Consider the following 15,586-nt stretch of genomic DNA (forward strand, 5'->3'; position numbering starts at 1 on the left):
TATTCGTAACACCAAATTGAATTAAATTTTGTCACCTTGTGCAATTACGTGGTTTTACACGGAATTTCGTTTACCCGATATTTTACGAAATCATTCAAAATATCGCTAACCCTTATCATGGACTGAATATTGTGTGTGTGGATCCAGAGTAACAGAACCAACTGCAACGTGATGGTGCTCCTGATGGAAAGATTTCCCATTTTACGTCCTCCTGTTTGATTTATGTCATGGCATCGCATTGCATGAGTCTCACTCTCGAGAGCTTAGGATCTGCTGAGCTGGATGGAAGCTGGAAGCAGGACGGATCAAATGGGAACCGGCAGTTGGCTGATGCAACAATGCAGGCGCAAACTTTGTTCCAATTCAGAGTGGACTCAATTCGATCTTGTCTTCTTGTGAAATGTGCATGGTATTGCTTTGGCCGGATTTGGAAGTTATTGTACCATAGGCGGGCTTAGTTAAACGAGAAGGGAGGAAGAGGATCCTACATTACGGTCTCCATTCTAACAAAATAATAATATAAATAAATATTAAAATCAATGTGTCAACCTTTCAAAACACCGTCTGACGGGTTCTTAAGAATTTATTTTTCACATTCTTCAACTTTGAAAACTTCAAACTTTCAGACGTTTTCAAAGGGCAACGAAGGGTTCTAAATAAGTAACTAAAGGGTTCCAAGTGGTTCTCACGAAGTTACGAGGTATTCCAAGCAGGCCTCCAGACTTTCCTTAAATAATTTCCAATGATTCCAGAAACAGCTTTTAGAAACTCCCAAAAGATTAACTGGAGTGTCCAAAGTTTTTCTAGCGATGTTCATGGGGTTCTCAAATGGTTTTCATAGGCTCAAATGGTTCACAGCGGTGTCTATAGTTTCCAAGAGTTCTGAGCATTTGCTAGAAATTCTTTAAGGCTTTCAGAGAAGTTTGTAACATGTTTTAAGCGGTTTCCTAATGGTTTACAGCAGTCCCCATAGGTTTCATAGTCATGGACTTCCTAGTATTTGTTTGTTTAATTGTTTATTAATTAAGTTTATTCAATTTATTTGAATCTGAACAAAACTTTCAAGTCTACAAAGGACTTAAACTTCAGTTAATTAAGCAAATTATATCTAAAGTAATTCCTTTGAAATTTCAGAGGTACTTATAGGTAATTTAAAAGGTTCCAGAAGATTCATCATGGTATTTCCACTAACTATCAAAAATTATTCAAAAGTAGCCCCTGGAAACTAAGGGTTTGCTTGAAATTGATCTGTGTTGAGCAGTTCCTAGGAACTTCTTTAATCCTCTTTCAAGAATCGGAAGCCTAGAGAATAGCTTGGAAATCCCAGGAGTCCTCTGGAAACCCTAGGAGAAGCTTGAACAGTTAGAGAAACCCCCAAGAACTCTTGAAAAATGTTGCAAATTTCTAGACACCGTAATAGTTTAGGCAGTTTTTGGAAACTCTCGTGTACTTAAATAAGTTTCTTTTGAAAATCCATGAAACTTCCTCAAGAATTTTTGGCAAATCTTTTGAAATCCGATCTATAAAACCGATTTGAACCTTAAAATTAGTACCGTAAATAGGGGTATCTTTTACGGTACCCTACTTCACATGAATCAAACTGTCAGCGCGTACTCCGCAAAAAAAAAATCGCGAGGAATACGGCAGTCCTCCATCGTGAGCCGCCGCTGAAAAAAAACAGAATGCATATCCAGCTTTTAAAAAGCACCAATGGCTGCCGCAAACAGGCTCTCTCTCTGGTAGGGATCAGTCGATTTGACGTTTGGCTTTGGTCCGCTCAATATAGGCCTTTTCATGTGACAGATCCGTCTATGCATTTGTTTACATCGGTGGAGGACAGGTGCTAACACGGGCCTGTCATTTTCATAGAAGAAATGTCAAAGTGCTTCCCGATCAGCTGATTTGAGACGTCATTTGAATAGGCCTATATAAAAAAAACGTCAAATTGACTGATCCCTACCAGAAAGAGAGCCTTAGAGCCATTAACGCTCATAAAAAGCTGGACGCAACACAACTCAACAAACCTCCAAAATGCACAACACCGCAACTACAATATCAACCTTAATATGCGGTCCCTTTTATTTTGTCTCTGTTCTTCCAGCAAAACGAAAAGCAAATCCGAACGCATGACATGATAGGCGATTCCTATAACGCATCTTAATATTTCTTAACACACAAAATAGCCTTCCAAGATCTCCAGATTTGTTTTCTCCCACAAGCTAACTCAAGCCATTGAGCCGCTTATTGCGTTCTGTATCTCGTCTATAACTAATGCAGTTTGGCCACCAAACGCGGCTGTGAAGACTTTCACTGACGTAAGTAAATGGCTAAAACGATCTCTTATACATCAAGTCCTCAATCACAAACTACAAAAAATGCTATGCAACTGAGACGTGATCTTTACACCACATTACACTTCAGTAAGATCAAGTAAGATTCGCTGAAACGGTTGCATTCTCATCAATTACACTCTGACAAGGAACATAAATTTCCATTTTGAATTTACTTCGCTGCCTGTGGTGTCATTAATCAAAAAGGTTTATTTATTAAGTTGTTATGGGCAGTTTATTTCGCCGTGCAAATGCTCACAGCTTCCAAATCGAACTGCGATCACATACTAGACCTTGACAAAAAATACAATATGCGAAAGCAGTCCGCTCATTTCGCTGTGCATTCCACTATTTATTCAAGGTGGCGCTTCTTAAAACGCGCTTTTATCCTATTGTCCGTTATTAACGGTTATCTCAACTCGCCATCAATTTATTTAAGCGGTCCTTTCAACTCACTGTGTAGTTCAATATTAATCAAGTATGGCGGTCCTCAAAACGTGCACTCATCCTATTTTTATGATATCACCATTTTTATGGTCCTCACACTGCGCTATTCCCCTATTTACTGATTTCTGCGGTCCTCTTAACTCGCTACAAATCACTTCAAAAGTGGTCTTCTCAACTCGCTTTACAACATAAGTGGAAGCTTGCGATCATAATAACGAGCATTTACCTTAATTTCTGATGCTGGCAGTTCTCTCGATTAATAGCATTAAGTTACAAGTGGTCCTCCCAACTCGCTTTTATTCAAAGGTGGCGGTCCACACAACGCGCTCTACCCTATTTACTGATTTCTGCCGTCCTCTCGCTCGCTTCTTTTGTGATCCACTTCACTATGACTGATTGATCGGTGAGCAACGATCGGGCCGAGACGATACAAACACACTGTTGTCATCTCGCCCCACACAGATAGTGTCCACAACAAACATGCCAAACATCATACCAAACAACATAATTTCAGCTAATTTATAAATCAAAACGATTGCAAAAGTATAGAGTAAGGTAGGGCAAAAGTGCGACCTTAGTGGTATAATCAAAGTTTCTAGAAAAACAATAGCAGATGTAACGCAACAAACACCATACAGCGAACCTTAAAAATATTGGCTATAATTTTGCTGAACAAACTTGTGTCAAAATATTTACCAATTTTTAGTTATAACAGTTTCAAAATTGATTGTCTTAAACGAACTTTTGCCCCGCCGGAGGGGCAAGAGTTTGAATCTAGAAACGTCCTTACATAAAATATTGAAAAATATGTTATCTTCATTTGATTCCATGCATCCAAAGTTTGACCAAATATTACAATATTTACGTCGAAAAGCTACAACTTTTCCAAATCTTAATCAATTTTTATGATATTGGAAGCTAAAGTCTCTTACTTGAATAGCATTCGAACCACCATGAAATTTCTTAGTTTTGTTTCGAATTGGGCTAAAAATCTTAAAAAGAAACTCTTGCTCCACTCGAACTTTTGCCCCACTTTACTCTATAGTATTTTTTCTCCTGTTTCTGTTCGGGATGAACCACTGCGGTATGCCCGTGCCCCTGTTAGTGCATGTCGTTCTACTTCACTACTATTGAGAAATAATGAAGTAGTCGTTTTTTATACAATTATCATTCTTTACCATTTTGCACAGAGCTTCTTTAGAAAAAGATAGCGCTATTTATACCTTTTGGAGAAAACAGTTTGTCACTATTAAACTCACAAAAGCGCGCCCCTTAAACAGGTACGGCCACTAAGCTGACCATGCATCGATACTAGTGTATTAAGTTATTACCTCTACTTATAAGGTTATATATAAGGTTCAAAGTCGTTTTTGTAACTGTGAACAAGTTTCATCGCATAAGACATTTAGATTCCTTGAAACAAGCAGCTTGTTTAGAATTTAGTAGGTCTGCTACTCCATTGATTCGGAATCGTTTACCTCCTAGGTATTCAAAATTAAGCACTTGCTCTCGAAAAGAACTTGTCTCATGAAATGAAACCAGCCTCAGATTCTGATTGAGTCATTTTTCCACTTCGACCTCCTCATCATTTAGGACAAATAGGTGGGCCGTAGTGACTTGTTACTCTCTTATACTCTTCCGACCATAACTTATCAGTATTAACAAGAACAGATTCAACAAGAGTACAATATGGTAGATCATACCTCGTAACGCAAATCGAAAAAGGTGATCTACCCGCGTTACGGGAGATATAATATTAGTATGATACGTCATGTCAAAGCTATTTTTGTTTAGACTAAAAAAATTAAGGTTATATATTCGAATTATAAAAATTGATAAGATTTAGGCAGTTTTAAAATGCTTACAAACAATCTGTTCTACGATCACCAATAGCGAAGTTATAACAACTTCGACACTTGATTGGCTTGTTATAAAACAACTTGAATTAGGTCTCAAATCTCTCCACGAAAAGCATTTTAACAAATAAGGATGTCTACAGAAATGCAACGCCTTATATACTTTACGAAAATAATTTTCTTTTTTGTCCAAAATATACCTATTTATATGCCAAAAACGATTGATTTATGGTGTTTTTAAAGTCAAAACATGAGTATGAATCGAATCTATTCAGAAATATATTTTACAAATTAAATATTATAAACTTGTAATGGTGTTTGTATTTTGCTTCCACTCAATACACCTTTATAAGTGATTTTTCCTATGATTTTTTTTACTTCAAATAATAAAATCTTAGGGATGGTACACAAATTATGTCACGCTAAATTTCAACTTTTTCGACCCCCTCCCCCTCCCCCTTTGTCACACTTTTTGTATGAGTCCTCCGAAAATTTTGTAAGACTTGTCACGCTTGGCTCGACCACCTCCCCCCCCCTTGGAGCGTGACGTAATTTGTGCATGACCCCTTATCCACGTTCTCTATCAACATTTTAAAATCCAGTCACTCATAACACAGCGTTACAAAAATAACATTTTTGCGGAACAACAAATAACCAAAGTATGGTTCTCAAACATATTTGGGATTTCTGAACCTGATGCCACTCTCAGAAATCTCGCGAAATTTTTCAAAACGTCCTTATAACAAATGTAGACAAATCGATAAAACAAACCTTTTATTATGTTAAACGTCTTCCAATGAGTTCATTTTAAGGTGATTATTAAACGAAGCCACACCTCAAATTTTCAAGAGCACAAGACTTGAGAACCAACAGTGCTCCGCGTTGAAAATTTATCCCATTGGTCACCACCAGCAAGCAAGTAATTTGATTGATTTTCAACGCGAACTGTTGTCAGATTCTCCAGTCTTCTGCACTTGAAAATTCGAAGTTTGGCTTCGTTTTATAATCACCTTAAGTTAATGATTTGGCGAAATATTAATTTAGAAGTGCAAAAAGTTTAAAAATAAACTGCACTGCTTATAAAACGCTAAACTACCAACAGAAATAAAAATAACAAAACATCAAATACTTAATTGACTATTCTTCGCCCATCTTCGAACGGCAGTATTCGAATCCACGGTTCTCAGCTTAGTCTTGGTGCTCGCTTACCACTACGGCTCCCAGAGCCCCGCACTAACTTTGTCACTGTCAATTTTCCGAGTTGAGGCGCTTTGCCAGTATCCCACGTCTTCATGCCTTGTCCTGTCCATCTTTTGAACGCTACTTTCCAAACTTGTGTCCCCCACAGTCAGTGTTTTATTTGTTCTGATGCATGCATGCTCTGTGCACACCTACTTTGCCTGCTGGCGACAGAAAGAACACACCAGACCTAGATTTTTACTAGGAATACCAACTTCGATAAGAAGCTTCGATTTTTTCCATGCTAAATTTCCCGACTCTATTTGCCTGTGCCGAGCGGCACGGCATACAATGTTTGCATCAAGTTCAACCTCTTGCCTGGTGCTTTCTCTAGTGTCTCTCCGGATGAATGTTAACATTGTGTACTGCCAGAAGAGGAGCAATACATGCTTCTGGTGGAACTTTGGGATCGAGAGACTTTTTCCGTTCACTGCAGAACAATGTATGCCACTTTCACTGGAGTGCAACCAGTCGTCGTCAAGTGGCAGTCATCGCCGGCTGTTGCGGAGGGAAAAATCCTTTTCCCAATAGTTGGGAAAATTGCTGGCAAATCCGATTATCAACTTTGTTTGTTTGTTTTACATTGATAGACATTGCTTTCTCGCTTGATTTGTGCAATGTACGAGATTTTAGAATTCCTAGAAGGATGTGTTGAAGTTTCCAATTGTCTTGCTCAATAAAATTCTTCCAAAATGAACTATATTACTAATGTTACTAATGATATTTTTATTCTTTTTCGTTACAGCCGCATAAGCAATAAGGTGAGTTTTCACACGATTGTAGCCACGAAATCTCAATCGCTATCAACGATCAAAAGTCTGTTTTAGGTATGTATAGCTCAATAAATTCACGAAATTGCTCAGGACCACTTGTAGAGACGAGGCCATTAGATAATAAAACACGATGGTCCCTCATTTTATTGCACACATGAAAAGCAGGTAGCCCCAGATCAAGTAATAAAATTAAATTTATTGTATGCTCTGCCAGTGTCGTGCAGTGGAATTGTTTTACAGCTGATTTTGTCGGAATATGAGAATCAGGCTATACAAGTGGTCAATGTTCGATTTAAAAAAAGTCCTGTAACAAAGTTGAGACTTACCTTACTTGGGGGGAGTTTCTCGAGACACCTGTAGCTGTTTCGGCTAGGCATACCATAAGAGCCATGTCATGTAAGGGTGTCTCAGAAAGTATGGGCACAAATTCACCACACCGCCGCTTCAAGACTAGTGCAGATAAACACTGATTTTCACACATTTGATTTTTGTAGGTTAGGTGTCGGCCAGGGTAGACGCGTCACGTGAAGCGACGCAAAAATCCTTTGGAGTTTGACATTTTATTATTAATAATTGTTATTCCTTCTCATGCAATTTTTGCTTCGCTTCGCAATTCTCGTCTACCCTGGCAGCATCCTTAAGAGTTAATGGCGGGCCATCCTTAGCCGAGTGGTTATAAAGCAAAGCCATGCTGAAGCTGTCTGAAATTTCCTTGACTTCTCTGGGCATAAAGTATAATCGTACCTGCCACACGAAATACGAATGCGAAAATGGCAACTTTAGCAAAGAAAGCTCTAAGGTAATAACTGAGGAAGTGCTCATAAGAAAACTAAGCTGAGAAACAGGCTCTGTCCCAGTGAGGACATTAATGCCAAGAAGAAGAAGAAGAAGAAGAAGATTTAATGGTGAATTTTGAGTGAAGTGTTTCACTTTCACTGTGTAGATGACGTATCATTTCTTAGAAGCATCTTTTATCAGTTTTGCACAAAGCGCGATATTTCTGAGCGACATTGTTTTACAAAATATTGTGCTAGGTAAGACTAGGTTCATTATTGATTAGACCAGCCCTAATTTGATAATAAATCCTCGAGCTGTTTAGTAGAATACCTATAAGTAGATGAAATAACCGAATTTAGTACTATACCATTGAATTCCAGTGAAGTTAACTAGTGGAATTCAATGGTATAGTACTAAATTCGGTTTTTTCATCTACTAATTTGAATTAAAACTTTAAATCTAAGCATATGAAATTTGAACAGAAACTTTAAATCCGATTTCAGTAGTGGTCGATTTGCTGATAGTCAAAAACTTATCCTTATATCTACGTAAAAATATTCATTTTATCATTCATTTAGCTAAGATCTTAACAAACAACACTGAATCAACAATTTCACGCCTCAATACTCGGTACGTGGTCGCATCTCTCCATCCTCGGTTCTGCCTCTTAAAGCACGGCGAGAGGGAAGGAGATGGTGAAGAAGGAAGTTCGCTCGACTGTAGTACCACTGAAGCGTGAGGAGTACCGGAAAGTGGAGGCGTTCCTCTGGAGGTCGGCTCAATCCGACCACTTCGAAGATGAGATTAGGACGCTGAAGAAGAATCAAAAGTTCCTAACACAGCAACGTCACCAGCTGGAGAAGTTCAGCAGCTTGTACAGCCTGAGTGCATTCGTGGACGACGATGGAGTGTTACGCTGCGCTTCCCGATAATTCAACCGAAGCAGCATCCTGTGAAGAACAAGCTGTTACAATACTACCTCCAGCGAGTAGCCCACGGGAACGTGGAAACTGCCGTAAGCGAGATCCGGCAGCGGTTTCAGCATCGCGAAGTTGAGAACGGAGATGAAGAAAATTGTGAAGGCCTGCGCCTGGTGTGAGGTGCAGAAGTGTCGCCCGATGAACCCCAGGATTGCTCCACATCCGGAGTCGCGTGTCACGCCGAACGTACCACCGTTCAGCCATATCGGCGTTGACTACTGCGAACCGGTGACAGTGGCTGTTGGCCGCAGAATGGAAAAACGTTACATCTACCTCTTCGCGTGCCTGACGACGAGGGCTGTCCACCTTGAGATCGCTCACAACCTGACGATTCAAGCGTTTCTGATGGCCATACGGCGATACGTGTGCCGTAGAGGAAGACCGCTGGAGTTTGTACTCCGATAATGGCACGAATTCCTAGCGGCAAGCAAGGTGAAGCGGTGGGCGAATTAACGGATTCCAGAACCCGGTAGAATTTTAAGCCAACAAGCGCGCATCCCGTTGGAGGGTTTGGGGATCGACTGGTTCGCTCAGCGAAAGCAGTACTCACCGTGCTGAACAACGGTTGGACGACAACCGACGATAACTGACGCGATCGCGGAGGCCGAAGACCTAAAACATCGCTGCCGCTGACTACATCGGCCTAGAACCGATAGCGGAAGAAGCGTTGACCCCGAACCACTTCGTTCGTGGTGTCGGTGCAATCGAGGTGGAACAAGCCGTTCTACGAACCAGCGAAGGCGAGGTGCTTCGGGATCGCTACAAGCGGTCACAACAGCTAGTGGACCAGCTCTGGGCTTACTGGGTAGCCAAGTGGCACTCGGAGTCGCCACCATTAGCATGTGGTGATCTGGTGTACACCGCTGACGATGCCGTGCGGAAGAGCTGGACCCGTGGCATCGTGACAGAGGTCTACCCGAGTGCGGATGTTCGAATCCGGCAAGCCATGATCATGATAGCGAAGGGTAAGTCCCGAAGGCCGGTGACAAAGCTGACGGTGCTGGAGGTACATCAGTAACTCGATGAAATATTTTCAATGCATTAATGGTTATTCTCCCCTTTCTATTCACGAGCTAATAAACGTTGAAGTTGTTACGGAAATTGATTTGTGTTAATGAGTAAATTTTTCAACTTTTGTAAACATTGATTTTCATTGTTATAAATGACACGATCAAAGAATCATGTCTCACTTCAGTTCTTAAAACGATATGAGCAAAAGAAATATGCTTGTTGACATCGCCGAAAACGATTCCATGGTCGAAACTTTTATTAATAGGTTCAGTTAAGCATAATTCACAAATTACAATAAAGAATGCAGATTTGCCTTAAAAAAATGCCTACCTTTAGGCGTATTTCACAATTCAGTGTTTTTAATTTTAAAATAACTCAAAAAGAAAATGACTTGTAGGTTTGGTCTTCATATTTGGCTTCAGGGACCATGATTTTAGTAAGTAAAGATATTTTCAATATTGCCGAACATTGGTGTCATGGGTGATCGATGTAACCTCATATCAGCTAAATAAAAAATCATTTGTTTAAACATACTTTAAACTTTCGGAAAACAAAATACGGAACATAAACACGAGAAATGTGTGTCAGTACTTGTTTTAAACATACAAAACTTGCAAAATGTGCATTTCAAATGAATTTTTTTAGAAATTTCCCAAAAAATGATCAATGTTACCCCGGATTAAGGTAAACATAAATAAACACAAGGTGAAAAATTGAAACGCATCGAAACCACCATTGCGAATAGATTGGTCCTAGAAGTTAAAAAAATAATAAATCAAATTCATTGGTTAAAGCGAAAAAAGTTTACGTGCAGAAAGGTTTGAAGATTGAAGATTTTCGAACTAGATAAAGGTGGGAAAATAGTGCGAAATGTTGAATTTGTGTTATAAATAAAAACGTAACATTTAGGAGTCAGGATGAGATTATTGAAAAGAAACATGAATGTTGCTAGTATCCAATCTACGAAGTATACCGTAACAACGCTAACGCTAAATAATAACGTAACATTTAGGAGCGCCGTAGGTCCAACCACCATACCTGAAAGAGGCTAAAATTACTTTGCAAACTTTTAAATTTAAGCAAACAATTAGAAAAAGTATTTTGAAGAAAAAAGTTATAGTATTTTACGTAACAAGATGCGGAATGATGATTTTTACAGCACGAGTCGTACATAAAATCATAGTAATGTGAAAATCGAGCTGCGCAACGAGTTGCGTACAACATTTTTTGCAATTACTCATCGTAATAGGCTGTTTTTCGTCGCGCCTATCTGTCATGAAACGGCCTACTTTCCTGCACTGAATTATGCAGTGCGGGAATAGTAATTACGCAACTGAAACCAGTGCTGTAATGATTCATTACGCAACTGTTTCGAGTTGCGTAATGAATTATTACACAACAATTTTTCAGAAATTGTAAAATAATGGTGAATGCATTCCGATATCATTGTTCATACCCTCAAGTGGTCTTCTACGAAATTGCAAAAAATGTTGTACGTAACACGTTGCAGAACTCGATTTGTACAGCACTCGTTGTAATTATCCTACTCGGCAAACCTCGTAGGATAAATTTACGACTCGTGCTGTATAAATCATTATTCTGTGGGAAATCATCAAATTAGAGTTGAACTTAAAAATGCAAATAGTGCAGATTAGATGTTCTTTAAGGGATAGGTATGTTTTAAGTCGTTGCTTCCAATCAATTTATTGCTGTCACTTTCGCCCTATTTCTAGAGTTTTCGCTTCCCAAATTTATGATTGCATATTATCGTCCCCTTGGACATTAAAATCGCCCCTATGGGACGAATTCGCCTTCTTTGAAAATCAGTGCTCTATAACATTACACACTTAGATTAAATTACTGGGATCGGTAAAATTTTACTGGGTTTTAGAACTACCGAAAAAGTCAGTAAAATGAAAACTGTCGCCACGCGTAATTAAAAAGCAAATTTCACCATGTTTTATTTTTTATCGATATATGATGTAAAAAGAAAGCTCTCCGCAAAATTTCAGTGAAAAATCTTTGTTTTTCGATTTCTGACATTTTTTTTTAGTTTACTTACTTTTTCGGTAGTTCCAAAACCCAGTTATTTTTACCGAACAGATTGAGTGTGTAGTGTTATTGTCAGCGATTAAACATGATTTTAAGATTCATTGAATTATAATTACGCCATGTGTAGTCATATCTCATCACATCATGATTTTGAGCGTTTCAAACGGAAATACATGTGTGAATGCATGTAACTTTCTTCTTGGATAAATTCGCACCAAATTTGAGTAAATTTATGAGAGTCTGACGATTACATCAATTTATTGGGTACCTTTTGGGAAATTTCGTCCGAGCATATTATGATTCTTTTGCCGTTTAGGACTTGCAAAATTTTGACAACATTTCTGATTAAGTTACTGTTGAAATCCAAGAAGAAATTTATTTCAGTAAGAACTTCAAACAAACTCCTAGCTAAAATAGACGAATTATCGCTTTAGGGCCTCGATAAACCAATCTATTGATTCTAGATAAATTACGCGTTGAATTTGGTGCCGTTCTTCCATAAAAAAAATCAAAACACTCCATACATTTCTGCAGGAATCTGAAACGCATTTTCGTTGCCCTGCGAAAAAGAATAGCGAAAAGAGCTTCCAGGACAACTGTAGCTATTTATTGCCAACCTTTTTGAGGGTTTATTTTTTTTTTTTTTTTTTTGAATACACGATAGTTTTTGTACAAATGTTGACAGGATCTGACACAAGATCTCAATTTCGGGGGGTACATCTAGCAGGATACAAAAAACTCATTAAATAGATACTGGAGAATTTCTTGTTGTGTTACTGAAAAATAAGAAATTTAAGTATAGAATTTACGAAATTCACCTATAAGCTATTACTTACATTAGCTTAGCAACATATTAAATTTCATTTGATGCAGCTGATCACAATATTAATAGGTGAATTGAATTTACCTGCAAATAAGAGAACAAAAATCTATTTTTTAATAAAACTTAACACAAATATAGAAGTACTTATCATTGCAATAGAAGATCACAAAGCTTTTTGTCCAAAATTTTTGATTTTTCATGTCCAATGTATCGTGATATTTATTAAATTTGTTAGTCTTGTAGCGGAGAAGAAGTATCCGAATCATTTTCAAATTTTTATTTTGAATCCTCGGTAGAGTTTTCTTTCTGGTACTGGTATAAAACTAGCCCATATTGATTTAGCATATAGCATGGCTGGCACATAAATGATTGTTAATTAAAATCATGTTCCTAAGACAAAGATTTTATTTTCTGTCAAAAACTGGATGCAGACATTTTATATATTTGTTACGTGTAGCTTGAATGTTTTTATCTGGCGTGAGTCGTAGATACTTATCTTAATCTGATCAATTTATTTCATCCCCTCCCACTAACTGTTCACTAATAATAAAATATTTTAATCCATATGGGAATATTAACAGGGTAACTCATATTATCCAGATGTGAACATGTTGTTCAACGTTGGCTCAAAAATGTTGCATTTTGAAACTCCAGCTGTTACCGGAAGTTAGCATTGTATGTAATTGGAAGTAATAAAGTATGATGTAAAAATAAAGTTTATCGATTTTACAATCGAACCTTCATGCCAAATATTGTCGAATGCTTGTTCTATGGCTAGAAGAGCAAGAGCACTTGAATAAACTTGAAATTTGTTGGAACGAATCAGATTCGTTCCTCGTAAAAGTTGATGAGTGGTCGAATGTCCATGCGCAAAACGTGATCAACTAACTTAATCAAATTAAAATTTACCGGGATGGATGCATTCCTTTAAACAATAACTTCGCAAACATTTAATGCAATTTTCGACGGAGATTAAATTTTCATAAATTACATTCACCCTCGGGCACCCGGAGTTGTTCCAGAATGTATCTCTATGCCTTGTTAGCTTGGGGTCACACCATTATCCCTCTTCCCAGGGAAAACATTATCATCGTTAGTGGAGAAAACAAACACTTCACAAGACGGTGACACGACAAACCAAACAAGTTCACGTTCTGTTCACATCCTTGTAGTTGCTTGTCGACTTTACCAGTTTCGTTGTCATCATGCTCACGTCTCATTCGGCACGGGAAAATGACGACAGCTCACGTCATCGCCGTGCCTCCATTCGCGTCTAGGGCTAGCCAAAGATGATCCGTTGCTGTTATGACACACCTCTGTTCACTCAAAGGGCCAACAACGTGCAAACCAACCCAAACACCAACCGATGAAATTCGCCTTGTTATCCTATTTTATTTTGATTGCAATCACGCGCGCATTTGCCCCGGCAGTTCTTTCACAAGAAAGCGTAGGGTGAAGGGGTACAAAATGCACTCATAAAGTAAAATTACCCAGTTTACATTTTAATGAAGATCAATTCTCGCTGAAACATGGCCGCCTTCGGCACACATGTGAGGCCGTCTTCAGAGTCGTGTATTAGACTCGACGCTTTTTTTATACATAAAAATGTTTGATTCGGCGATATGAAATATTGCAAGCCTCTGTGATAGATAACAGTGTGATACGTTGCAAGTTTCTTGTTAAACCTTGTAATTTCTCTGTAAAACTCAAATGACCGTAAATTGGCATTTCAAACCATCTTTCCCTACCACGGTTCACAAAAAAACAGCGTACCGCTCATCCATTCCCCATATCACCATTGTCATCATCATCGAGCTCATGATTGGGTCGGTTATCTTACCGGGATATCCCCCAACCAGCCAATGAAACATACATGTTCCAAAAATAGATTCCGGCGAATTATGTCCCAGACTGCCACGGCCACCCAAAAGACCCGGTCCTTTGGTCCCTCGGTTCGGTGTCAATGACTTTGCTTTCTTCGTGCACTTTTCGAGTTCACCCAAAATCCTGATCATAAATTTTATTCCCTCCAGCGCGAGGCAGTTATCCGCTCCATCCAACCCCCGAAAAGAACCCCAATCGGAGGGAGCGCATCTTGCATGACGGCGATTCCGATCTCTCCTCGCCCTCGCAACCAACCAGGACCAGGCGAACGAACACTAAGCAGACTGTCACTTGTGCATTAGGTTCTACATTTTTCTTTCCTTGTTGCCCCCTTCTTATGCCTTCTAATAATTGGGGGATGACAAAAAAAATGTCGGATAAAACACACCAACTGCCGCCCGGCCACTTCGATAAAAAGGGTATGCGACACGGTTTTTTTTCGTAATTCAACTGTATACGGAATCCCTAGTACCGTAAAACGGAGTTACTTTGATAGTTTTTTCCGAAGAAAACTTGAATATTTATGCATGCTGTTTCAAAGATTTAAAATTAAAATTTTTAAAACAAGTTTCTGGTATCCTAACTATTGACTGCAGTTGATAGATTGCCAAAAGATTTATTCTGAATAGATATATAATTTTCCAAATAATCGAAAGTCGGTTTTCTGTTTTGGGGTATAACTTTGATAATAGAGTATATATCGAACAAAATTGAATGCATTACGGAACATTTATAGGGCGTTGCATACCTCTAGGCGTTTAACGCTATATTGAAATTTCTGACTTATATTACAAAAATGGTCCCAGTTTTGTAAAAATGCTTTTCGCTAAGACATTTGAGACCATATTCAAGTTCTATGATAACTATGCTGTCAAATATAAGTGACTTACTATTCAAAACTACATCAAATAGTGATCGTAGAACAGATTGTTTGTGAGCGTTTCAAAAATGCTAATATCTTATAAATTTTTAATATTTGCCTATAAATCCTCAAATGTACTTGATTCCAATAAAAATAGCTTTGACATGAAGTGTCATACTAATACTCTTTACTTTTGCATTCGTTTTGCTTAACTGTTTAACAGAAACTTTGTTATTTCAATTAGTGAGCTCTGGATCTCGCACTATCAAAGTTACCCGCATTATCAAAGTTACGCCGTTTTACGGTACCATAAAATTCGATCCAAAAGAATAAGACTTTGCGCTTATTCTCGTAGTACACGTTTTAACGAATCTCATATTATTGATCAATAACGGCGCTGGCCAAGTCCTAACAGTCAGTTGGGATAGGGCAGGAATGTTAAGTGTAATTATTGTTGCTTCTAGAGGCCGAGAGTACGTCTGCATCTCCACAATCACCACGAAAAGGGTGTTGATTAGTGTGGGAGGGTCACTTTGGTCGGGTGATGCGATT

General features: G+C 38.5%; 1 protein-coding gene across 1 annotated transcript in view; it reads left to right on the forward strand.

Moving 5' to 3' along the window:
- The window catches only part of LOC110678492 (protein tincar), a 370,698-nt gene that overhangs the window by 145,545 nt on the left and 209,567 nt on the right, over positions 1–15,586 (forward strand). The window contains exon 2 of the mRNA XM_021851444.1: positions 6,618–6,633. The gene's annotated coding sequence lies outside the window, so the exon portion shown is untranslated. The remainder of the gene's footprint in view (positions 1–6,617; positions 6,634–15,586) is intronic.

The sequence above is a fragment of the Aedes aegypti genome, chromosome 3 (genome assembly GCF_002204515.2).
Source record: "Aedes aegypti strain LVP_AGWG chromosome 3, AaegL5.0 Primary Assembly, whole genome shotgun sequence".
Classification (NCBI taxonomy): domain Eukaryota; kingdom Metazoa; phylum Arthropoda; class Insecta; order Diptera; family Culicidae; genus Aedes; species Aedes aegypti.